The sequence below is a fragment of the Artibeus jamaicensis genome, unplaced genomic scaffold, assembly GCF_021234435.1.
Source record: "Artibeus jamaicensis isolate MK-2021 breed Jamaican fruit bat unplaced genomic scaffold, CSHL_Jam_final scaffold_660, whole genome shotgun sequence".
NCBI lineage: Eukaryota > Metazoa > Chordata > Mammalia > Chiroptera > Phyllostomidae > Artibeus > Artibeus jamaicensis.
The window spans coordinates 6638894-6665940 of record NW_026522052.1 but is presented as its reverse complement, the minus strand read 5'-3'; the positions used below and the strand labels follow the sequence as shown (position 1 = coordinate 6665940).

General features: G+C 42.1%; 2 protein-coding genes across 6 annotated transcripts in view; one reads left to right on the top strand and one right to left on the bottom strand.

Annotated features, from left to right (window-relative positions):
* Nucleotides 1-21188, bottom strand: part of PRDM10 (PR/SET domain 10) — an 87076-nt gene extending 65888 nt beyond the window's left edge. For all 3 annotated transcript variants that reach the window (XM_053659437.1, XM_053659438.1, XM_053659441.1), the window contains exon 1: nt 20896-21188. The gene's annotated coding sequence lies outside the window, so the exon portion shown is untranslated. The remainder of the gene's footprint in view (nt 1-20895) is intronic.
* The window catches only part of LOC119041070 (40S ribosomal protein S27-like), a 36340-nt gene continuing 30451 nt past the window's right edge, over nt 21159-27047 (top strand). The window contains exons 1-2 of one of the 3 annotated variants that reach the window (XR_008390505.1): nt 21159-21427; nt 24809-25883. The gene's annotated coding sequence lies outside the window, so the exon portion shown is untranslated. Of the gene's footprint in view, nt 21428-24808; nt 25884-27047 lie in introns of those variants that run through there. The other 2 variants (XM_053659442.1, XM_037134216.2) reach the window with 2 other exon arrangements.

The window sequence follows — 27047 nt, the reverse complement described above, 5'->3', positions numbered from 1 at the left end:
AGGTCTAAGAGTAAAGATTAAAAATGAAAAAGTGACAATAATGGGGTCCTCCATATATTTCACCTGACACCATTCGCATTTATGTTTGCTTTAAATATTAATAATAAAGCAGAGAATGAAATGCTCCAGATTACAGAACTGCAGATGAAACTGTATCCACTGGAAACAGAGCTCCGGGAAAACCTTCAGAAACTAGATAAATTTAAGAGTAAGCAGCCTTTTTCAATCCTCATCAGAGGATTTGTTTACTGATTTTAGACAGGAAGAGAGAATGAGAGAGAGAAACATCCATGTGAGCAACATCAACAGGAAATCAAACCGAAAACCTAGGTACGTGCCCTGACCAGGGATGGAACCCGCGCCCTTCTGGTGTACGGAGACAGTGCTCCAACCAACTGAGTCACCCAGCCAGCGCAAGCAACATCTTTAACATCACAAGTCCCAGCTGTCACAAAGAACTATTGTAAAATGTATCCTAAAGAAATTTGCATAATTTGTTTCTGGCCATCATCTAGTACAGTGTAACCAGAAGAGAACTGAACCAAGATTTAAAAAAAAAAAAAGGAAAAGACCTTATTAGAAAACACAGGTGACAAATGCAGGCAAGAAATGAAGCCAATCACGCAGGTCTGAACCAGCAACCTTGGCTTTTTTCCTCATCTGTGTGTCCCTTTGCCCTTCCACTTCCCACGCAGAAATCTTCACACCACACAATGAATCCTCCTACTTTTTCTTGTACACAAAAAACGCTTCAGAGACTATCAACGAAAGGTTTTCTTTGGTGAAAGAAGGTTCTTTTTTCTACTCAGCATCGTGGCACTCCTTTCTTGTGCCTCAAAAGAGGCGTGCAAGCAAATCTTTCTTCCCGTCAACCCAAGGAAGCTTTTTTCCCTCTAGTGCAGATTAGAACTTTTCATGCACCAAAAAAGAAAGACTGATCCTCCCACCCCATTTGATGGTTTGTTAGCAATGCATCAGAACCCCATCAAGTCACTGAAAAGAACTCTCCCCATTCACCCAAAGAAAAGAAAAAGCGAGGCTAAGAGACTCATTGGGGGTCTTAGCCTGACGATTCTACATTAAAGTCCTTGAGAGTTCAAAAGGAACCAGCACTCAGGGTGAGTTCTAAAGAATGATCAACCTTGATGTCTGCCTTTCCCTCTTCACAAAGACTAGCTGGTTGGCTGGGAAAATGTGGAGGCAGTTTCAAGGAGAAATCTCCCCAGAGTCCCCTATTCCACATCCACAAGATTTTACAAACAAACCTCACAGTGCAGAGTGTATGGCAGGCAAAAGCATGCAAATCAGCAGCAGCCAACTGGCAAGGTGTTCACAAAAGGGATGTGGACTGAGAAACAGAACACCCCCAGCTCCCGAAAGCCTTGGGGCACCCTCCCCAGAGGCGCCCACCCCTCCCCACACTATCCACACTCCCATTGGCCACTGCGGAATCCCACGGGAGGGACTCCGGGCTTGTTCTCACTCTCTGTAAGAGAAGACCAGGCCTGCCCCGGGGTTTGACCTTCCGGGGTCACGCAGAGATTTTGAGTTGTTTCCTAAAGGGCCTCTTCCTCGGTGGACCCTGCCTTCCAGTTTTGGTCTTCCCAGCAAAAATATGGCATTATTAAACTGTAATTCCCTGAGCTCTGAAATTAAATATATGAATTACATATTCCCTCTGTATACAGTGGAGGGAATGCCACCTCTCTTCCTACCAAAGACCACCCTCTCCACCTGGCTGCTGGGAAGCCTGGTACCCTCAGGCTTTACCCCTGGCCATCTGCAGCATGGCTCCCTACCTCCCCAGGGGTACATGCGCATCAACAAATCTGCACAGTGTCTTCTATCTGTATTTTAATTTTATTATCTACTGATTAAAATGAAAAAGTATGTACTATTCTAAACACGTTTTGTTTCAGTAAGATGTTTATGTTACATAAAACTTCCCCTGGAACCCACACTCCTGCTTACCTACCTACTCTCTCGCTCATTCCCCCACACAACAAATAAAAACTCTTGAGAGTTGCTGAGAGCCCCCCCCACCACCACAACTGGGTTTTGATCTCAACCACTCCCCTGAGGCTACACTTTTTAAAATGTCCATGGCCAAATTCAAGGCTCTCTGAGGTTGTCTTCCAACTTGACCTCTCCACAACACCCACACCCTCCTTCAGACCCTCCATCTGCTACACTTGGCAGGAACCTCCCTGGTTTCCTCCCATCTCTGCAGCCCCTTCTCAGCCCCCGCCCAACCTCCACAGGCCGCACTGGCGGCTCTCGCTCTACTCTCCTTCTCTTCCTGATCGTCCACTTCTTCGGGCACATCCCAGCTTTTAGGGCTTTTGGAGGAGCTCTACCTGATGCTTATCACATCCTCCTCCACCGTTAGATTTCAGATCTCCCAATCAGCAGTACCTCCTCAGTAGGTCTTTCCTGTCCACCACCCACCTCAGATTACTCTCCTCTAATACTGTGCAAAGCACCAGTCATCAATCGATACACATGTAATATTTGTGCATTATCTGACCTGCCCCCTTCCCCTGGAATAACAGCAGGAGAGTGCCCTCACCCTCGGCACCTAGAACCATGCCTCACACCTGGGACCACCAACTACTGTTCCTGGAATGAATGTAGGGTCCAGGCTTCTTCTGCCTTAGGAGGGAATTTTTTACTTAACGAAAACATTCTCAAGGTAAAAATCCCATAAATTAAAAATGTATTACCATTTAGAATGATGATGCACAACTGCTTCCACAGTTAAGGAACTAAGTGTATATTTGACACCAATGTTTGTAATTGGACTTGAATGAGCTGGAAAGAAAAAAAACACACAGAGGGAGAAGAGCAATTTATACATGGCATTATATACACTAACAATCAGAATATTCTGAGAGAACTTGAACTCAGGCCAACTATGCAAGGGCAAAGGTACATGGAATCGGTTGCTCCCAAGTTACACAAAATCAAAATCAGCCATTGAAAATGTGAAGAATACACTATAAGTCAAATATGGTAGAAGAAATTCTCCAAGAAGTCTAATTACTGTAACTCAAGGTACATGTCTTTTTTTTTTTTAAAGATTTTATTTATGTATCCTTAGAGGGGAAGGGAAAGGAGAGAGGGAGAGAAATATCAATGTATGGTTGCCTCTTGTGCATTCCCTGCTGGGAACTGGCCTGCAACCCAGGCATGTGCCCTGACTGGGAATCGAACCACGATCCTCTGGTTCGCAGGCTTGCCCTCAATCCACTGAGCTATACCAACCAGGGCTAAGGTGTATGTCTTGATGTGTGATGTAGTTTCTGAAGTTTTCACATCTGTGACCTTCTGTCATGCCATGATAATGCTATAAAATTACTGTATTTTGCCATATATAACATGCACTGTTTTGCCCAAATTTTTGAGGGATAAATAAGGACACACATTATACATGAGTATAATGATTACATACCATGGGTATAATAATCCCAAGTACAATATGCACAAAATGTGGGTGCACATTATATACGGTAAGATACGGTGGTTCGGATATTAGCATCCTTGTACACAAATGAGTTGAGCTCACAGTGGTCACAAAGCAGGCTCAAGCTGGCACAGCCAAGTTCAGTGGTAAAGCAGTTCTGGGACTAGAATGTACATCTCACTCCTCCCCCGAGGCCTCTGACACACTTTACTTAACAGGTCAGCCAGAGGTTCCAAAATGACAATAAGAACTGTTGGAAATAACACATGAACAGTGTTCCCACACGTACAGGCCTGGGCAAGCCCTTATGCAGTGCCTGATGCCTTAACAAGGCCACCCGTAGCCTGCCACTGCTCGAACTTCGTCTTCTCCCAGGCCCCATCCTGCTGCGTGAATCTGGATGAGAAGCAACCCCACTGAGAGGCAGGAGGCCCCATTTAGACTCTTCAGCTACAATCTACTTGCTATATAACTGGAACAAGCCTCAACTCCTTCATCTATGAAATGTGAACAATAATAACTGTTCTATCCCCCAAAACAGGAACATCAAATAATAAGGTGAAAACTATGGAATAAATGAAATAAAACCCCATACCTGGTACAAAGACTTGAAAATGTTCGTTGTTGTGGTTGTTCTGGTTATTAATATATTACTACACCCTAACCATTCATGTTCATTCCTAGGGTTAAAAGGGACAGCACCTCAGCTTCTTTGCCTGCTATTGTGCAAGCAGAATATACTTGGAATTCAAATCATACTGTAAACTCTCCACTAAGAGTAAAGGTTTACCCAGCTAAGAAAATGTACAGGATACTGTAACTTCAGAATAATACCTGAACATAGTTTTTGTAGCCTGAGTTTTAGCAAAATGTTATTCTATATCTTTTAGTATTTTAGGGCTCCAAACAGTACTAGGCAATGTTTCTTACAGCATGGTAACTAACTATACAAAATTGCCTTTGTTGATGCTATTCTAGTTTATATCATGCTCATTTTTGTACTGTATTTTTTTCAAATATTTTTTAAAGATCTTATTTATTTTTAGACAGAGGGGAAGGAAGGGAGAAAGAGAGGAAGAGAATCAGCAATGTGTAGCTGCCTCTCACGCACCCCCAGGCATGTACTCTGACTGGGGACCTGGCCTACAACCCAAGCATGGGCCCTGACTGGGAATTGAACCTGCAACCCCTTAGTTCACAGAGCAGCACTCAATCCACTGAGCCACACCAGCCAGGGCTGTAGTGTATTTTAATCTTCTCGATTTCATTCAAAATTCTGATAGAGCAACAGATAATACCAAGTATTGGTTAGGATGCAGTAAACTAGAAACCTCATATTCTGCTGGTTAGAATGTACGGTGGTGCAGACACTATGGAAAACAGTCTGGAAATTCCTGTAAATGCTAAACATAGTTAACAAATAATCCAATGATTTGTCACCAAGGTATAATAAGCTCAGGAGATCTAAAAACACACGTCCACATAAAAACCTGTACATGAATATTCATAGCAGCACTATTCATAATAGCTATAAAGTGGAGACCACCCCAAACTCCATCAGCTGATGAATGAGTAAAATGTATTCTCCTTACAATGGACTATTACTAGCCAAAATAAATGAAATACCTTGAAAACTTTGTTCTGTTCAGTGAGAGGAGTTAGTCACAAAGGACCAAATATTGAATGATTTATTTTATATAAAATATGCAGAACAGGCAAATCGACAGAAATAGAAACCAGTGGTTGCCCAAGGAGTTGACACGAAACAGGGAATTGAGGGATGAGGGCTAAGGAGGCACAGGGTTTCTCTGGGGCTATGGAAATACTCTAAAACTGGCTGTGGAGGCAGCTGCGTAACTGGGAGTACACTAACGCCACCGGACAGTTCACCTTGCAGTGAGTGAACTGTAACGTATGTGAGTTACATCTCAACAAAGCTGGTTTGTTTGTTTTTTTAATGGGCATTTAAATTGATGCAAAACTTCTAGGGAGTTATAAACATTAAGGAGGGAAAAATACACACACACACACACACACACACACACACACACATATATATATATATATATATATATATATATATATATATATATATGGCCTGTCCAGAAAGTATCCAGCCACATATTATGAAAAATAGAGATATTTATTGAAAAATATACAAGATACAAGAAACATTGTACATAGGACAACAACGCCTCAGTTCTTTTGAAAGAAGGCACCTTGGGACCTCACACAGTTCTCCCAATTGCCATCAGCTGCCCTGTGGAATTTTTCAGAACCTCATCAATGGTATGAAATTTCCTCCCTTTCAAAGGTGACTTCAGTTTTGGGCAAAGCCAGAAGTCGCAGGGTACCAAGTCTGGCTGTAGAGTGGCTGAGTCACCTGGGTGGTCTGATATTTCACTAAACTGCTCTGCACCAGATGTGATGCTGGGATATTGTGATGAAGCTGCCAATCACCAGCTGCCCATGGCTGTACCCTCCTGAGTCATCAGAACAGTTTCCGTGGAGGAATGTTCAAGATTAGCGCAAAATTTGATGCAGATCTGTTACTCTATTTACTCAGTCAAGTACACACGCTCACTCAATGGTGTCTACTGCCCCACTAACTAGTACAGTGAGGTCATCACTGTTCACATATGCACATTCCAGTCCAGTCTCCTTGGCTGCCAGGTGACACTGATGTCGCACAAACTGTTCTCAGTATATTAACAATGGCTGGACTTTTCCCAGACAGATGTTATATATATACCTTCTTCAATAAATGTCTTATTTTTCATATTATATGGCTGGATACCTCTGGACAGACCTTGTGTGTGTGTGTGTGTGTGTGTAAAGAGAGAAAATACCACTTGCTACTTCAGTAAATATGAAAGCATTTCAGGCATTTCTGGAGAAAATAGCTTGAGAAAGTTTCAGAGGCAAGAGAAATTTAGGACATGCTCAGGGACTAGTAACTATGAGAGAAGAAAGCCTCAAACTGTAGTCAGGATGGGCCTATAACAGAATATAGAAGACTTCAAGTTGAAGTCTTACCTCGGAATCACCTGGGGACCTGGGAGGAAAGGCAAACTGCAGTCTCGCTCCTGAAAACTTTGCTCCATCAATTGCAGAGGGTCAGGGAGAGAGCAGGAGTCTTTGTTTAGAAACCTCCCCAGGCGATTCTGATGTCAACCAGATCTAACTCTCACGCAATAAGGAAAGAAAAATATTTTATCATAGCAAGAACACTTTTTGGAACATCATTCTGGAAGTAATCTGAGGGAGTGAGTATAATGAGGCCAAGAACGGCCCTGAGCCAGCACTCGGCAAAAAGATCAGAGCTCTGAGTTCCTGCTCCAACTTGGTTAACACATGTTCGCACACAGATCTTCAACACTCAGAGTCTTTCCTTAAAAAAATACTTTTATACCACTGAAGAAAAACTTAGCAAGAATCCTTACGCCTTTCTTAAAAACTTACCAGCTTCCCTAGTATGTTAATGATACTTGTGTCTCAGAATTCTGAAAAGGAGGGTGACTGTTCATTGGTCCTCCTCACCAAGCAGGCTACTCTCACAGATGTTTGGTTTTCCAGTTTCCCTTCTCCACATGGTAATGAGGAAATAATTCCATATACTTACCAGGAATATTTTAAATAAGTTTTGTATATAAATACAGACCTATGAGGAACATGTGAAAACTGAAAGACTGAAATAAATGACTCACCAAATACTATTGAGTATCCATATTTTTTACCATGAATTACACATTTGCATAGCTCTCAGTACAATTCTCTTCAGCTCCTTTTTGGGCAGTGGCATTCATTTGCAAGACAAATGGCAGGGGTACCAGGTCCAACCTGTGGACCAATGACCTGGTACCCCAGTCCAACCTGTGGACCTGGTACCCCTGTACACAGAAAGCTAACTGGCCTTCATATCTCAGGCTCTTTTGTGGAATCAGCAATTGCAGTAACTAAATAGGAGGCTCTCAGGCGGGTCTTCTGGGGCCCTGAAAGCCTTTCTTACAGGTGGTTCTGGATGGTTGCTATGACTCCTGACAATCACAAATACAACCTGTTAGTATAAAATACTGGATAATGTAGTGACACATAATCTTAATTAAGTATAAGCTGCTTCCTCAATATAGTCAAGCACTTTAAAATTTTTAACGGGGCAAAAGGAGTATTAAAATTGCTTAGAGGAAATCAATCTAGAGCACAATTTTCATAATTTAACACTATGTATATATCACAAGCGGAAACAGTGAAACCACACGTTCACTCTACCTCAAACTCCTGGAACATGCACGGCCTTTTATTCAAATAGACTGAACTGACCCAGGTTTAAGAAGCAAACTGGTACTGGTTTGAAGGAATTCCCTTTATATCCGATTCATTCCCCCTGCAAACAGGTTAATCAGGGCTTTACCTTCTGTTCATTTTCAAATTCTCATTCCTTAACCTCAGTCCTCTGTTGGCAAAGTAACATATAAACACAGAAGTGTCAAAAACAAGCATTTGATTAACATGATGGTGAGCCCAGTGAGGCAGTTATTATTGCATTCATTAAAAACTCTATCTACCTGGCTGGTATGGCTCAGTGGATTGAGTGCTGGCCTATAAACCAAAGGGTCACCAGTTCGATTCCCAGTCAGGGCACATGCCAGGGTTGCAGGCCAGGTACCCAGTAGGGGGTGTTTGAGAGGCAACCACACATTGATGTGTCTCTCCCTCTCTGTCTCCTTCCTTTCCTCTCTCTCTAAAAATAAATAAATGAAAATAAAAACTCTACCTGATATATAATTGAGATTTATAATCTAGCCCTTACTGCTGTGGCCCAGTCAGTTGGGCATCATCCAGCAGAAACTAAAGGTCACCAGTTCAATTCCTGATCAGAGCACATGCTGGGTTTTGGGGTTAGTCCCCTGTTGGTCCCCAGTTGCTTGCCTGTCATACATACCCTGAGGACCTGTGAGAGGCAACCAATGAATGTTTCTTTCTTACATCAATGTTTCTCTCCCTTTCTTCCTCCTTTACCCTCTCTCTAAAAATGTTTTTAAATAAAAATAAACTTAAAAAAAAAGATTTGTAATCTAAATTCAACCTCCTCCATCTTAATAAAACTACGAGAGTAGACTAGCATCCATTTATCTGATATTCAGAGTTGTCTTCTATATGCCTAGATGTTCCTCAAAATGTTTTCTCACTACAGAGTAGTGGGGAAATGCTGGATGTGAAGGCAAGTAAAAGTTCTCTGTCTTGACAACAGGAATAATACCACCCGTGTTACCTAAGTCTCAGGCTCACTGTTAAAACACAGTGAGATGTTTCTTCCAGTACAGTGGGATCGAGGACAATGGGATGGAGCAGGGATTTTCAACCTTTTTCATCTCATGGTACACATAAACTACTAAAATTCCGCAGTACACCAAAAAATTGTATTTTTTGCTGACTTGACAAAAATAAGTATAATTTTCATTCATTCACATTGAACAGCTATGGTTGTGTTGGCTGTCATTTTTTTTCCTTTGACAATCTAAGGGAAAACAGGTCTGCTGACTGAATAGTCAGCTGTTACACGGTTTAAAAATTCTTGTGGCACATCAGTTGAAAAAATCCGTTACAGAGTATATTACAAATGTTAATAACTATTTAAATGATGATCACCACAAGCTAAGTATTAGATTATGAAAGTATCTTATCCAGAAATGTCTAATTTTCAATTAAAATATATTTTTATACATTTTCATTATTAAGCAATTGATTTGGAAATAAGCATCTCTTAACTGCAGGCAAGTGGTCACTCAACTGATTTGGCTAGAAAACATGTATACGTCAACTTAAAATTGATAGAATTTTAAAACTGTATGATTAGCATTTTTTTAAAGAAAGACAAAACAGTAGCATCGTTCTCCTGTATAGGGGTCTCGGTCATGTCCATTCTCTGCAAACACTTCTGGACCATTTCATTCAGATGTTGACTACAACAATGTTGACTGGATTCATTCGCAAATCCAGTGGAGTTAAATGAGACCACAAAATTAGAATCCCCTAATAGGTACAGCTCTTTGCTTTCAAAAATCAGCATAATCATAGTTCATCTCATTAAAAACACACATTGTGGAAATTCAATGTTACTTAAGTAAAAAGCCAGTGGAACAGTAACAATTATTGCTATTGCCATTTACTGAGCAACTGGCATCATGAGTTGTCCTGAGCATTCAAATACTCAGTATGTCTCTAAATATTTAAATAGTCAGTGGTCTTGAGTAATCCTCATGAGACAGGACAGTGAGACACTAGGAGAATTCCTTGGCAAGTGGAATAGGGAAACTGAGACAGTGAGCTGAACACAAAGACTGAGTAGTTCACAGCCAGGTGCAGATGGTCACCTCCTCCGAGATAACATCCAGGCTTCAGTGGTATTTCAGCTCCTGGCTAGAAAAGCAGCAAAACCAGGTGGGCCAGAAGCAACTGCAGGGACTAAAGACCTCCTGCCTGAAAGAGTGCTCCAGGCCCAGGAGAACTGAGGCACATTCTGCCAAAACCCTCTAAAGTCCTAACATTCTCTCCTGAAAGAATGAGATTAAAAGCCTCAAGACAAAGAACCCAGCCCCACCCTCTCCCTCTGGGGAGCAGCCCTATCCATTTCCTTTCCCTCCTTCCCCCACTTCTTTCTTCACAGGCAAGTGTCTCCTAAACTCTAAGACAATGGGCAGCTGGCAGCTGGTCCTGGGCTGACCCGCCCAACCTGTTCCCAAGACCCCCTTTTCTCTGACTTCCCTGTGAGATAAGGCAGCCCGCCTAGGTTCTCCTTTTGCTTCTTTTATGCTAAGCCTTTCCTTGTTTCACTGTCCCAAGCTTTAATAAATGGATTCTCACAGTCACCTGCACTCCTGTTGTAAAATCTTTCCTACACGAAGTCAAGAACCCCCACACTACTGCTGGCCCTGGGCAAATTCACTCAGGGCCAGGGCCCTGTCCAGTAACACTTACTGATAGAGGACTTCAGAGCTGGAAAATTTTAGTTTAAGTAATAGCTAATAAGCTTAGTAATCAGTGCATGTAAAAAGCTATTGTTCCAGGAACTGAAGGTATGACCCACCCTGACTCCAGGAGATCATAAGCAGTTCCACTTTTGTGCCCCAGGAGGACTGCCAGCAACTCAAGATGTTATCTGAGCCACTGTACTCAAGGGTGGGATTACTACCACCCAGGACACAGCTAAAGACCGCCACCCGGGGTGAGAATGCTCCAGTTTTCTTAATTCAATGAACTATTCTGTGAATTCCAAACACCTTATCTACACTTTGTTCTCCTCATAAAAAGGGCCAGCCCTGGCTAGTATAGTTCAATGGATTGAGCAACGGCCTGCAAACCTAAGGGTTGTTGGCTGGATTCCCAGTCAAGGCACATGCCTGGGTAATGGGCCAGGTTCCCAGTATGGGACACATGAGAGGCAACCACGCACTGATGTTTCTCTCCCTGTTTTTCTCCCTCCCTTCCCTTCTCTCTAAAAATAAGTAAATAAAATCTTTTTTTTAAAAAAGGGCCATTTTAAAATGGAATTTAAGACGGTCCCTGAGGGTATGAGCGCACCATCTTCTCAGACCACCGGCCATCTGAATAAAGTGCCCATGAAGATTCATCCCTGTCTCTGCTTATTGAGTTTGGTGTGCGAAAGGTAGCACAAATGCCGGGGTTGTTCTTCCGGTTTCATTACAACAACCCAAAATTGTTATTTGTCCAAGGTCAGAGTGCTGGTGTGATTTGAACCCAAATTCTCTTTATTACAGAGCTTAACCGTCTTTCCCCTTCTCTGCTGCACAGCTCTCCTCCCAGGCAAGGTTGCCAACACCTGACCGTGGCTCGGACCTGCTGCTAGTCCCCTGGTCTCCAACCAGATGATGCAATCACTAGGCTAGGCTTGATCTCAAAGGAATCAGTAGAGGTTATAATTTATCAGCCCACAAACAGACTGAATCAGTCAACAGCCAGAGTTGTGAAAACTACAAACTTATAGTGAAGGTTACCCATTATAAAAATTCAAGTAATTTTCCCCCTTTCTTAAGAAGTCGCAGTTGCAGCCGCAACTTACCGCCATTCAGCCCGCTCCTGCTCCTGGCTCACCGCAGGTCGCTCTCGCGGAGGAACAAATCGGTCAGGAAGCCGCGCGCAGCGATGGCTTTTAAAGACACCGGAGAGACACCCGTGGAACCAGAGGTGGCGATTCACCGAGTCAGAATTACTCTGACCGGCCTGAACGCAGTCTTTGGAGAACATGTGTACTAATTTGAGCAGAGGCGCAAAGGAAAAGAATCTCAAAGTGAAAGGACTAGTTCGGATGTCTACCAAGACTCCGAGATTGACTACAAGAAAAACTCCCTCCGGGGAGGGTTCTAAGACTTGGGACCACAGATTTCAGATAAGGATGCACAATCGACTCTTCGACTTGCACAGCCCTTCTGAGACTGTTAAGCAGATTCCTTCCATCAGTACTGGGCCAGGAGGTGAGGCTGAAGCCACCACTGAAGATGCCTAATCAATCTTTTTAATAAACTGACTACCAGATGTTAAAAAAATTCAAGTAATTTTTAAAAAACACAGTATTTCTTAAATGCCTATTCTGTGCCAAGCATTATTTTAGAAACTGAAAAACAGGTTGAATATTAAAATGTTCATCAGAGAGAAAAAATATAAATAACATTTATTCACTGTTGCGGAAAAAAAAAAAGCTACCTATGGGAACTAAACCAAACAGAACACAGCAGCCCTCACATGTAGTTCATACCAGGAAAAGTGGTCACTCGGAATATTCATCTGGCTCTCTCGGGTGCGCGCATTTCTCCAAGGGTGGAATTGCTGGGTTTTAGAGTCTGCATATCTTTGACTTTCTAGGCGATGCCTAATCATTTTCCAAGAGTCAGACCCATTTACGTTCCAGCCCAGTATGAGTGTTCCTCCCGCTCAGCAACTTCGGGATCTGGTGCCGTCAGCTTTCCGGTGGGTGTGCAGGAGCCTGGCATTCTGCCCATAGTCTGCGTTTCCTTCGTTGTTCACGAGACTGAACACCTCTGTGTGGATTTATCGGACATTTGGATTTCTCCTTTTCTGAAACTGCTGTTGGAGATTCTTGTCTAGTATTCTGAGTACAAGTAACATCCTATTTAAGAAACCCTTCTCTACACTGAGGTCATGAATAATTCTATATTAACTTCCTAAATGGTTTGTTTTAGCCCCGAGTTGGAAACAGCCTAAGTGCCCATTAGTAGACAAGGGAATTAAAAAACTGTGGTACATTTGCACAATGGAATACTATGAAGCAGAAAAAAAGAATTCTTACCTTTTGCATTATGCTAAGTGAAATAAGCCAGTTGGTAAAAGACAAACACCATATGATGTCACTTATAACTGGAATCTAATGAACAAAATAAATCTAATGAACTCACAAGCACAACAGAACCAGAGACATGGAACATGGAACGGAGACAGCGGTAAGAGGGGAGAAATGGCAGAAGAACAGAAAAGGGATTAGTCAAAGAATACGGATGAATGACCCACAGACATGAACAACAGACCGGGCTTGACTGAAGGAAGGAGGGGTGAGCTGAGTAGAAGTAGGCAAAGTGAGAAAAAAATGGGACAACTGTAACAGAACAAACAATAAAAAAATAAAGGTTTATTGTTTTGATTTAATCTGCCATGCCTCCTGGGCCACAGATCACTGTGTGAACGTGGGTGAAGCTGTTTCTGGACCCCCCACGGTGTTCCATCAGCCTGGGAGCCCGTCCCAGTGCCAACGCCACACTGTTTTAATTACTGGAGCTCTTCGCATGTCTAGCAGAGCAGTTTTCCCAATTTCTTTTTCTTGTTTAAGAGTATCTTGCCACTTATTGGGCCCTGACAAAAATTTTAGTGTCAGCTTGTCTTGTTTTTGAAAAGTTGCTGGTATAGTAAATCTGTAAGTCAAGTGTCCAAGCAACTGACACCTTGTGATATGGGACCTGGCAATCCTCAGACTAGTGTGTCTTTCCATTCATTCATTTTATTTAAACTCAAAAAAGAAAGCTTTAGAATTTTTTCTGTGAAGGTCTTATACACATTTTATTAAATTTAAAATACATCTCCTACAGCTTGCAAAATCCATCAATCTGAAAAAAGACATTATTTTTAAAATGTATAAAAAATATATCTGAGCCCTGGCTGGTGTAGCTCAGTGGATGGAGCACAGGCCTCTGAAGCAAAGGGTTGCTGGTTCAATTCCCAGTCGGGGCACATGCCTGGGTTGCAGGCCAGGTCCCCATTGGGGACGCATGAGAGGCAACCACACATTGATGTTTCTCTCCCACTCTTTCTCCTTCCCTTCCCCTCTCTCTAAAAATAAATAAAGTATTTTTAAAAAAAACAAAAATATATATATTTGACAAAATATCTAGAATATGGAATAAGTATGTATAAATATAAATATGTACTTTCTTAAAATGTTTAAGTGAAACAAAGTTCGTCAAAACACAATTAAGTTTTAAATCTAGGGCTACTGCTTTGTGGTTGTGTCATGTCATGTCAACAGGTTCAACATGCCTGAGAAAACTCACATGTCACACAAGTGCCCTAAACACCTATTAGTCACAGGCCCTTATACTAAACAAATCATGAAGTCCATAAAATCCAGAGTAATTTCATCGGATTCAAGAGGAGAAGAATGAGAGAGAAGATGGATAAAGGATGAGTAGGAGACTGAACTCCTGGCCACACACACACCGTCTCCTGAGACTGAGAAACACAAACGCCTTGCTGCTATGTAAGCTCCCACCTCTCACATAATTCACTACACTTCTGTCTCCTTGGTCTCATTCGTGAGATAGTGACTACACGTGCTCTGTCAAGGTCACACTTTAAGGAGGAAACAAAAATAGGTGCCTTAGAAAGAACACAAAAGTGAGGCAAACACGAAGCAATACTTACAGCTATCCCACTATCCCACAGAACATTCATTGTAGGTCTGTTGGCAGGACTGAAAATAACCCCCAACAGACTGGCCTCGAAATCTCGAACAATGCTAAGAAAATGGCAGGTAGGATAAATGTACAAAGAATTTTGAAGAAAAGGAAGAAAGCTTCAGTAATCACTTTGAATGTCTTAATTGTACTCACTTCTTTATTCCTCCAAACCTTTTATTAGACTTTTAAGTGAAAGGCATTGTACATGAGGGCAGCTAAAAAATATCCATAACTTTGAGGAATTTGTAACATGTTTAGGAAGCAAGAAATAAACACAAATCATTGCTATAGGATACAAATTAAATACTCGATAAATGTTATTATTGCAACAAAGCAGAACAAAAATGCTGCAGGACATTTACAGACCAAACAAATCACTTTCAAGTATGATGGTCAGCAGGGAGGAATATGTGCTTTTAATTAGCTCTAGTTCAGGGGCTGGCCCATGGGCCATGGGACACCTGTTTTTAGTGTGGCCTGTGAGATAAGACTCGGTTTGTACATTTTACAACAGTTGAAAATTTTCTTCTCTTTTACGGCCAAGTAGTTTTTGGCAAAACCATGGATGGACATGGAGAGCATTATGCTAAACTAAGTGCAATAAGCCAGTCAGAGAAAGACGAATACCATACGATTTCACTTCTATGTGGAATCTAATGAACAAACTGAACACGCAAAATAGAGACAGACTCATGGAGAGCAGACTGACAGCTCTGGGCTGGGGCGGGTAGGAGGTGGAGGGATGGAGCAAAGAGGAAAAAGCACTCTTGGACACAGACAACAGTGCGATGACTGTGGGCGGAGGAGATGTAAAGGGAATAAATAGCAATGGAAAAAATACAATTAAAAGAGAAAAAATAAGCTAGATGCCAAACATTTAAAAAAAATAAAATGGTTGAAAAAACTCAAAAGATTTCATGGCATGTGAAAGTCCTATTACTTCAAGGTGACAATGAATCAGAACACAGCCGCACATTGTCCCTGCAGGGGTGGAGGTCAGTAGTTACAACAGGGACCACGGGCCACAAATATTTACTCCCTGGTTCTTTACAAGAAAAAGTTTACCAACCACTGCTCTAGAAGGATGGATGGGATTTTAGTGGGCAGAACTGGGGGAAGAGAAAGGAGTGGGCAGAGAGGATAAACATTCCATCCACTCAAGAAGTGAAGGAGTACAAACTTGAAGGAGCTTGTGACCGTTGTAGGGACAATGGGAAGACCAATTTGGCTGAAGCAGAAGGTACAAAACTCAGTAAATGTTACTGAGCCATTTTTACTGTTGTGGTGTGTAGTAACAAGAATTATCCTAGCTAGTCTGTAAGACTGGTACTATTATTATCCCCATTAATAAGGAAACTAATGAATGATTTGATAAACTAAGGCTTACAGAAGTAATGGGCCCAAGGCCACAGCCAGTCCACTGAGCTGAGCTATGAACAGGTTCCTTCATCCCCACGTTGTTAGTGCTGTGGCATAGCAAACCTCCATGGAGAGAAGGGAAGACCTCTACAGAGGTCAGTTAGGGCAAAACTCTCAGTGCTCTCGAACACAGGTGTAAAAGAATACAATTTTTATCTGTAGGCCATGATTCTTTAACTGCATATAAAAGGACAGTTATCCAGCCCTGGCTGGTGTAGCTCAGTGGATTGAGCTAAAGATAAATTTTTTTAAATTCTAAAAAAAAGATTTTATTTATTTATATTCAGAGAGAGGGGAAGGGAAAGAGAGGGAGAGAAATATCAATGTATGGTTGCTTCTTATGTGCCTCCAACTGGGGACCTAGCCTACAACCCAGGCATGTGCCCTGACTGGGTATTGAATGGGGGACCTCTTGGTTCACAGGCCAACACTCAATCTACTAAGCCACATCAGCCAGGGCAATTATGGCCTTTTCTTAAATTGCAGGGAGCAACACTTATGAGCTTGATTTTCTCAAGTTTAAGTTCCTCCCAGAAACCTATCTCAAATCTTTGAAAAATGGTAGGTGACAAAAATCAGGCCCTGGCCAGGGAGCTCAGTAGGTTAGCTCATCATCTGACAGCCAAGGCTGTGGGTTTGATCCCTGATCAGGGGGCATGTAAGCATCAACCAATGAATCCATCACCAAACAGAACAACAAATGGATGCTTCTCCTTCTCTCTCTCTCTCCTTTCCTTTCTCTCTCCTAAATCAATTTTTTAAAAAACTTTAAGTCAATGAGTAAGTAACAGACCAAGTTTGGGAAAATTCAGTTGCTTATGCTTAGCTCAACTTTTTTGTTAATAGATTATGTGCTCAACAGTTGTCATTTTATTATCTTAAGTTCAAATGAATTATGAATTGAATACATTAATTCAAACACAGTTAACTCAATTATCTAGAAGTAGTTTTAACATTAAGGTGTTCTTCAAATGAATAATAATGCTTCTGTGAGAGCTAATATAAGCACTAAAATAAGGAGACACACCTATTAGTAGAAACTAAAGAAACAAAAAAGGTAAACACACAAAAAAAACCACATAAAAATTTTTAAAATGTATAATGACAGCGCTACTTGGGAACACTCACCCCTACTGGACTATCCAATGCCACACTGTTCAAAAGAAACATACAAACACACATGCAAGCCACGTGTACTGGTAAATTTTTTTAAAGTAAAAAACAGGCTAAATTAGCCGTGGCTGCTGTGGCTTAGTGGATTGAGTGCCAGCCTGCGAAGCAAGGGGTCGCTGGTTCCATTCCCGGTTAGGGAACATGCCTGGGTTGCAGGCAATGGTGCCCAGTGGAAGGTGTACGAGAGGCAACCACGCATCGACGTTTCTCTCCCTCTTTTTCTCTCTCCCTCCCCCTCTAAAAATAAGTAAAATCTTTTTTAAAAATGGCTAAGTGCATTATATTATATTTTATTAAATTTAATACATGCAACATACTATTTGAACATGTAACCAATATTTTAGAAATAGAAATATTTAGGGTTTTCTCACACTAAATCTCAAATCGGGCATGTGAATTCACATTCACAGCATTAGCCATGTTTCAAGTGCTCCACAGACCATACTGGACAGCTCAGATGTACGGAACAGATACTCTAAAGATCACAGCAGGAAAGAGGCTACAGACAGAAACCAGACACTGAAAGTCAAGGGCACGGGTTAAAAAAAAAAAGGAGTACTTAACTCCGATATCCTCATGTTAAAATGACGGTTCAACTAAGAAATGAGTAACAAACAATAATATCATTTTAGCAGGATTAACTTTATAATGGTTGTTTTCACCAAATTTTAACTGCCCTTGCTACAGTTGTGATTTAGGACTATCCGTAACCTCCCTCCTCCCTTTCCATTTCCTCTCCCCCTTCCAATTCTTTACATTATTTCAAAGTTATCAAACACCTACGTCCAGGTGCTTTCCACAGTGGGAACAAACTTAAAACACAGGTATGGGCAATAGAAAGCTCTTGCAGGATTTTGCAAAAGGATTGGAAATAATGTTTCAGCACTAACCATGAAGTATCAATGTCACAAAGGAGCTGACGGAAATAAACTGGAAAGGCACCAATTCAGAATGTTACACATTAAGTCTGAAACTAGGGTTACCACACAGATAATAAAAGGACAGAGGCCAGATATCCTTTAGTAATGGTTCAACTAAATAATGTAAATAGTATAGTATCAGAAGAGGGAGACAAAGGCTTCAACAGAGAGTGACCAAAATAATAAATTAGGAAAAAAATACCCCCTCACCTTCCTGCCCTTACCCCAGTACTCCAGCAGAATTTGAGCAGAACCATTCTGCAAAGATGTGGTTGTACCAAACATACACTTTCTCAACTCACTACTGTTGCTACACCAGACCAAATTCTCATTTGCTCTGATAAATTTAAAATAAATTTATAAATTCTGCTTGTAAAAAAAACATACAAATTGCTGGACAGGGTGTGTCTACACATTTTCAAAAGGAGATGGGGTGGGGAAAACCATGTATGTTAGTGATAATAGGTCAAAGTACATCAGCCTTCTATTGTAAAACAAAGTCTGACTAAACAGAACAAACACTGAAATGACGAGATGTTTAATAGTTTACTATTTTTACCAAATGAAATTATGTAGTTTACCAGTGCTTGCACTGTAAAATTATTAAGGAAATCAAAATTATAGCTCATATTTCTCAACTCTTTGAACAATTCTGCTTGTTGCTCAGAAACCTATCCCAATGGGTTATACACGTAAATGGTAAAAGGAATCAACTATTATAATTCTTTTAATTCAAAGAACTTCATGATACCCCTTCAACTAATGGGGGGAACTACTAAAAGTGGCAAATTATCACTGAAGTCATAAGATATCTATCTACTTTTTTAAAAATAGATATAAAAACCATGTACCATAAGGACAAGTTTGTGAAAATGTTTATGCACACATGAGATTTGAAGCACAGCAAAGGATCAGCAGGGATTATCTTTGGTAATCGTACTTCAGGTAATTTTTTCTCTATTTTCTGTTTTCTACAATGAGCAGAAAAAAGTTAATTTATACAAGTGGAAATTGAAGCAGCACCAATCAATTTATGATTATGTTGGATTGATCTGTGCTCCCTTACACCAGCATAATCTCTACGCAAAAAGCCTGCAGGGCCCTTCAAAGACATGAACTTTGCCTTATGATACACACTTGATCACATTCACATGCATGATACATATACAATGCACACATTAATATGCGGTGGAGCACACTTCACAACATTAAACCAAAAATGGCTTATTTGGAAAAACAGCTGTTTAGCATCCTTGCAAAACAGAGCAGAGCCAAGGGTGGGTGCTCAAGGAATAAATGTGTAATAGGAGTCACGAGGTGGAGAAAATGTCTTGGTCCAAATTTTAAAAATGTAAATCTACTCCTAAATTTTACACTTTAAAATAGTTCATTTTATGATAATTTAAGCTCAATTTATGAAAAGAGTAAACCTATAAATTACTTCCCAAATTACTTCACCAGTTTGAATCCAGACTGCTTTAAACTCGGCTTTGCTCCAACCAACCCTTTGTTTTTGTTTCTCAATTCTACAGCAACATGTAAGTATTGTTAATCCAGGTAGATAGAAACCATGATGGTGCCCCGGGGGGGCCGCGGGGGAGTGGATAGGAGAGTACTAAAAAGATACAATATACCTTCCTGACTTCGATGAATTTAAAGCAGTAATGGAACGGGTCAGAAAAAGAGGCCACAAAACAATCCCGAGTGATTTTGTTTTTAGTAAAGGGAAACACTGTGGAGTTTGAAAGAACTTTGCGGGGTGATGAGCCAGCCCGGCAAGATTTGAACAGGCGAATTAGACAAGACTGAGCTGGGTGGAACTCATCACACATTTAATCCTCGATGACGGCACCCCAACCAGCACTCCTTGTGCTTAAACGTACACAAATATCGACCGAAAATCGACTGAGCCCAGCAAATCCAAGCCAGGATAATCACGCACGCACACGAAATGCAACAGCTGTGAGTTCACTTAGGAGACACAATACCTAATACCTGGCTACAGACTAACAAGTGCTTAATGAAAGTTGATGATCGGCTGGAAACTGTAACATCAAGCGGCTCCCCAAAGGCCTATGACTCCCGCCTTTGCACTCGACAGACGCGCAGGTGGACCTCAGCTCCGCCCAGCCCACCCCGGGACACTGTTTCCGGAGACTGACCCCAACGGGCCATCTCCAAGCTCCTCCAAGCGGGGCCTCCCCGGTCTCGGTGACGCAAAATTGTAAATAAGGAATGGGACATCAGCAATCAATGGAAGGTGGCGGCGCGTCCTTATAAGACAAAGCAGGGGGCCCCTTCCATGGAGCCCTTCAAGGAAGGGGTTCCCTGCCCACCGGCCCCGAAGACCGGTGCCGGGCCGCCACCCACGCGTCGTCCCCGGGCCTTGGCCGCGGGAGACGCCCCACAGCACCCCAAGCGCCCGCCCAAACGCCGCCGCAGGAGCGCGCTGGGCGCCCAACTGCCGTCCCGGCCCAACCAATGCGGGCAGGGGAGGAGAGGTGCGCGCGGCCAGCGGAGCATGCGAGCCACTCTAGGGTCGCAGGGAGGAGGCTGCGCGTGGGGAAGGCAGGGGCGAAGCGCCGCCGAGGCCATCGCGGAACGCAGCGCCAGGAGGGACTCCTCTAGGGGGATTTGGCCCTTTCCCCTTAGAAGGTGCAGATGTTTGACCCCCCCCACCCCGAGTGAGGTGCCGCGTCCCAGCCCTGGCTGGACTGTACCATCGGGCGGTGCCGCCGGGATTTCTCCCCCCCACCACCACCACCATCAATCCCCCCCCACCCGGGTCCGCGGTCGGTTGGCCCCGGCCGGGCTCTGAGACGCGGAAAGAGCTTGGCGCCATTTTGGGTGGGACTAAGCAAAGACGAAACACCCTCCCAGTCGATGGGGTACTCTGGACGCCGGCTTATCCGGTTCCCTTAATCCTGTAGGTACTTACACGAGGTTGGGTGAGGGGAGCTGGAAGATCAGCGGGTCCCCGATCCTCTCTCCCTAGGGGTGATGGAAATCAATCCCCCCCCGCCACCTCCAGGTGGTTCTTCCCGCCGCAGAGTGGGAGCAGCATAAAAGGCGGGGCGTTATTACCATAATCTGCCTAGCAACCTGATCTCGGCGTTATGTGATTGGCTGACTCTGTAAACCCCATGCCTAGCCTAGAGACGAATAATGCTGGGGCGAACTGACAGGTCCAGATTTAAGACTCATGACGAAGATCCCGAGACACTAATTCAGTCGGCAGAGAAACCAAAAGGAGATTCACACAATGGCCCAATGAGTGAAGGCCTCTTTATTTCGTGCTCTGCTGTTCCTTTAAAACCCAATCAAAGAGCGAGTCTCAGCCTGCGTTCGTCGGCGTTCGTACTCTAAGCCAATCAGAAAAGCTGACTCCTAAGATTGTGTCGCCTGGTCTCTGAGCGTCCCGCGGGCTCCGGGACGGGTAAACGGCGGGCCTCCGAGCTTCAGGTGAAGAGGTTAGACTGCAGGTCGGGGTTCCAAGCAAGCATCCCACACCCGAGAGGCCCGGTGTCCGCGCGGAAGCGCGGCCACTTCCTGGCCTCGGGCTCTAGGGTTGCTGGGGTGTGCGGGGCGGGGGGGGGGGGGGGCGCCCAGCGCTCATGGGGTTCTCCACGCTTCCATCTCTGACCCACTGACTGTTCAATCCCTGCCAAACCCTGGAGCGCCTCACTGCATCTTTCCCCTTACGTTCCAAAAAAGGAAATGATTTTTCGGAAATATGAAGTATTATTCGACACTGGCCAACCAATGATTAAGTATTTTATTAACCTCAGGATTCCATATACTAAAATTGCCTTCTCAAAGGGCCACCGAATGCATAGAAATAAGCTCAAGCTTTGGAGCAAGAAACCCAGCTGTAGTTACTCCTAATGTGAATGGCAACTAGATCTGGAGACACCAGGAAACGTCCTACCTTCAGGAAGCGTACCCGTCCGTAACATCTACCTGGCTACATTATTTTGAAGATTAAATGAGATTTCCGTCTAAAATAGCACACTAGAACTTAAATTACGATAATACATCAAACTACTAAACTATGGCTAACCAAGAAAAAAGTCGAAAATATCTGGGTGGGGGAGGAGATCATAAAATTCACCCAACAATATCCTTTTTCCTGTTTTATTTATTTTTTTACTGGAAACAAAGTTGAAAGAATGGGAGAACATGATGTTTTTAAAACTCCAAGATAGTTGACTACTTTGTAACCAACTTTGTAACTAAGCCATGTCTTGTTCCTCCACAGACTCCTGTTTATACAGCATTTGACTTGGAATAGACTATCAGTAAACACTTGGGGAATTTAATTGCAAAGAAGTGTGAATTGGGGCCTGATAAACCAGAGCTTAGCATTCATAGTAAGAGATACTATTATTAGCTCTTAACTGGATTTGAAAGTCAGATGCCTTAAGGAAGACTCAGTTAAGAGTCACCCTAATGTTCCCCTTTAGTGCGGGGGTAGATAATGCCAGAGGTCCGGTAAGTCCACTCTTCTACCCCCTGGTCTCTAGAGAGAGCTTCCCCCATTCTGAGATTTGACATTACATCCTCTCTGATGAACTGGACCAAAAATGACAAGGAACCCAGAAGGGAAACTTGCCATAAGGAAATGAGGATATATGGACTGGAGGCCCAGCTCACCCTCATGGACTGGGGAAATGGCCTAAAACTTCAGAGTGCACAAACACTACAGATAGGTCCCACCCCAGAGATTTATTTTATTCAGAAGGTCTGTTGTAAAACACAGGAATCTGCATGTTATATAAAAATTTTTAATAATTTTTAAGTTTATATACAGTAAAATTCACCCCTTTCAGTGTACTAGTAATCATTGACTATGCACTATGCCCAGTCACTGTTCTAAACAATGAGGATAGAATGGGGACACTTCCTCCAAAAAGTCCCTTCTCTTCTGGACCTTACATTCTAGTGGAGGCAACCGAAGAAAATAAATAAGATAATTCCGAGTGATGGTTGGTGCTGTGAAGAAAATAAAGCTAGAAAATGCAAAAGGGAAGGGAACGCTGGCAATTTGAATAGTGTGTCAAAGAAGTCCTTTTTTTTTTTTTTTAAATCTTGGACTTTTTATTGAATCATCTATCTTACTATAAGTAATGTATAAAACATTACATTATTTTTATTTTATCTTTTTTTAAATAATTTTTATTTAATTGCTGTTAGAAGTCCTTTCTAAGATACTAACATCTGAGCTAAGGCTTGGGTGATGGACACAAGCCACCCATGTTAAGATCTTGGAGAGCATTCCAGTCCGATTGAAGTGCACATGCAAAAGCATGAAGGGAAAAAAAAAATCCTGGCATGCACGTATTAATTTCTTCTTCCATTGAATGATGCCAGGCACTGTCATAGGTGCTTTGGGAAAACACAACACATTAAAAATCCCTGCCTTTACGGATCTTTCGCTCTAACACACTGAAAAATAGTAAGAAGGCCAGATTTGCTGGAACACAAGAAGAGGAGTATTGTACTACGAGAAAAGTTGGGGAACTAGGCAAGGACCAAATCTTATAAGGCTTTGAAGGCTATAATATTAGAGTTGTTATTGTATTTTAAGCGCAATTTAAAGTAATTGGTGGTTTTTAGCAGGGCTATGATGCCACTTAGAAGCCTCTGGCTGCTCTATATTTGGGGAGAGGATAAAAACAAAGACAAGGTGGGTAGCAAGGAATCTGTCAAGCTCTAAGCAAGAAATAATCTTTTTAGTAATCTTGACTAAAATGGGGAGTAAAATAGTGTAAATGGGGACGAGTGTAGGAACAGATATATTTTGGAAGTAAAGCCACGGAACTTGTGAATGGATGAGCTAATGGGACAGAGTGTAGATTTCTAGTGATTACAATGGAGTGATAAAGTTGAGACTTGAGTGACTAAGTAACTGTTGAAGCCTTAACTGAGAAATGGCTGGATCAGTAAGAATTCTGTCATAGTCATGTTAAGTTTCAAATATGTTTTAGAAATCCAGCTGGACATACGGCACAATTAGAACCCAAGGAGAGATCTGGGCTACAGTGTAATTTTAGAACTTATCAGACAGTAAATTGTATTTACATGGGATTACATGACATCTAACTAGTTAAGGTCGTCATGAGGATTAGATGAGGGAGATAGCATGTAGAGAAGACAAGAAAGTCTAGGGCGAAAGTCATGGAAACTGCTGAATTTAGAGAAGAGACACAGGGAAGAGCCAAAACGAGACAGTGAAGGCCAGTAAACCAGAAGAACAGAAGAGGATGATGTCTTAGAAGCCAAGGGGAGAAAGAATGTAGTAGTCAGCTGCAGCTGATGTTGCCGAGGGTTAAGAAAGATAAAGACAGATAACCTGTGCCCTGGCCGGGTAGGTCAGTTGGCTGGAGCATTGGCTCGATATGCCAAGGTCATAGGTTGGATCCCTGGTCAGGGCACGTACAAGAAGCAACCAATGACTGCATAAATAAGTGGGACAACAAATCAATCACTCTCTTTCATCAATTAAAAAAAAAAAGAACCTGTGGATCTGGGAAAATGGAGGTGGAAGCAGCTTCAGGGGAGGGTTGGGAAACTCAGGAGTTACCGAAAGAGAGAGGTGAAGAATAACAGGTGTTGCCAATAGTATAGCAGATAAGGTAGGTCAATAGAAACAACTAGAATGTTGTGTGTGCTAGTTTTAAAAGACTTTTTTAAAAAATGTGTAACAGTGAGGAATCTACAAAGGTTTAAAAAAGTCAGTGAGTAAACGTAGAAAGTTCATTACAGAGGAAAGCACACCGATAAGAAGAGAAATTCTCGGAAGAAAAAAAAATATTTGGCAGCAACTGTAGCAATTCTTAATTTTTTTTCAGGCAAGAATTATCAATGGCCCTGACTGGTGTGGCTCCGTTGGTTAGGTGTCCTCCTGCAAAGCGACAGGTTGCCTGTTTGGTTCCTGGTCAGGGCACAAGCCTACAAGCAGTGCATCAAAGATGACTTCAGATCAGTCAAAGGGAAACTGAAGAACAGAGTGCAGAAATACTGAAGCCACTGACGACAGGGGCTGTGGAGCAAGTCCAGCACAGCCTCGATAATTTCGAAACCTGCGGGTCCTTTATGGCAAAAATGTGAATCCAGGTGGTATGATTGATCTGCTGAACCACCAGAGGGTGGTGTGACCTCACGCTGATTTTCTTTGAGGACGGTTTAGAAATGGGGAAATGTGAACAAATTGGGCAATTTGGATCTATCACCTGTCATCATAACCGACCTCTGTTTTTCATCCACACACCAGAGCTAGGATAAATGGGACTGATGTTACCATGAACCCTTCATTTATTTTAACCTTCGTTTATTTGGAGCAGAGGCATTATTTTGAAGAAAAAATATGTCATGTAGGTTGTCTGAAAATAAAATGCATTTTAAGCTAATAAGTGGCTTTCCAAAGAATTTGCCATGATGGGTTATCTGCTTTTGTTTGTGGCCCAGACTCCCAGAGATCTTAAGTCACAAAACTGGATATGACTTTCAGTTCAAACAGCTGCAGTCATGGATGTTGGAGAAAGAATTGTAAAGGAGGTGTTGTCCAGAAGAAGCCTGGGAAGTTAATAAGAAGAGAAAGAAGCCATATAAAGGCTTTAAATCAAGTTGTTTCTTTCTCCATGAAATACAGTTAAGGAAAAAGAAAATGTATGAAATGGAAAAGCATTTTCCATCAAACATTGTTACTTTAAGAAAACACCCTTGTGGCCCTGGCTGGGTAGCTCAGTTGGTTAGAGCATCATCCTGACATGCCAAGGTTGCAAGTTCAATCCCCAGTGGGACACACAGAAGAATCAACCAGTGAATGCATAAATAAGTGGAACATCAAAAATTGATGGGTCTGTCTCTCTCTCCTCCCTCTCTACCTTTTTCCCTCCTTCTCAAATCAATTAAAAGAATTTAAGAAAAAGAAAACACCTTTATAAATATGATTCAGTTTGAAAATTTTAGACCATAATTTAAATTTCATTATGAGGGAAGCTGTGCAAGAATTATTGTTTTTTCTTGGTCACAGAGAACATTTTATTAATTTGACCCCAAAGGCAAGAGAAGTAAAGACAAAAATAAATGAGTGGGGCTGTGTCAAAATGAAAAGCTTCTGCTCAGCAAAAGAAACCGGCAACAGAACAAAAAGCCAACCAATCAAATGGGAGAAGATATTTGCAAACAACAGCTCTAAAAAGGAGTTAACATTCAAAATATGTAAAGAACTTACACAACTCAACACCAAACAAGCAATCCAAATAAAAATGGATTTTAATTTTTTTAAATCCCTGGCAGGGTAATTCAGTTGGTTGAAGCATACACCAAAATGTTGTGGGTTCTGTTCTCAGTCAGGGCACATATTTGGGTTGAAGGTTCCATCCCCAATCGGGGTGCAAATGGGAGGCCACCAAACAATGTTTCTCTGCAAGCAAGGATTAGTATGGATATGAGTATACTGTGGTTCCTCTCATTTGTAGAATCCCATTTAAGAGTAATTATTGTGCGCTGGCCAGGTAGCTTAGTTGGTTACAGTGTCAACTCTGTGTGCCAAAGTTCTGGGCCAAAGTTGCCGGTTCGATCTCTGGCAGGGTACATGCGAGAAGCAACCAATGAGTGCACAGAGGGGTGGAGCAGCAAATCAATGTCTGTCCCTCTCTCTCTCTCTTCCTTCCCCCCACTCTCTAAAAGTCAGTACGTAAAAGAGAAGAGCAATCATTGTGAGACAAGTTTTCTCTTAGAAATACAGTGTCAACGTATACCGGCAAATTAATAGAAAAGAGAAACTATGACATGTAAGGATGTGAGAAAGCCTCCAGCCAAATCAAATCTCCTCAGACGTTAAATCATACTGGAGAAAAACTTACAAATATAATGAATGTGGACAAACCTTTAACCTGAAGCAATATGTCAGAGATTATGAGAAAATACATAATGGAGAGTGTGCATTCATACGAGTGATGAATATAGTCAAGTGTTTTCTCCCTCCCTCTCTCTCCTTAACTGTGCTCTTTTTTTTTTTTTTAAATTTTAGAGAAAGGAAGACATGGAGAGAGGGAGAGAAACATCAATGTGTGGTTGCCTCTC